Below are 203 nucleotides of genomic sequence, written 5' to 3' on the forward strand. Positions count from 1 at the left end.
AGCAAATGCGGGTGGAGGTGGGGGCCGTGGCCAGGCTTTAGAGGCCTTTAGGGCCTGCCCTTGCGGGCGGGGACACAGATGAGCCAATTGCCTTGAAATCAGCGGCCGTTCGTGCTGGCAGTCTCGAAGGGTGTGCTAATACCCCTGCCAAGAGTCATGAGGAAAGCTGTGCTTCACCCCCCACCCCTTATGGCTGCGGGGGG

This window comes from Phaethon lepturus, unplaced genomic scaffold (genome assembly GCF_000687285.1).
Source record: "Phaethon lepturus isolate BGI_N335 unplaced genomic scaffold, ASM68728v1 scaffold37763, whole genome shotgun sequence".
NCBI classification, from domain to species: Eukaryota; Metazoa; Chordata; class Aves; order Phaethontiformes; family Phaethontidae; genus Phaethon; species Phaethon lepturus.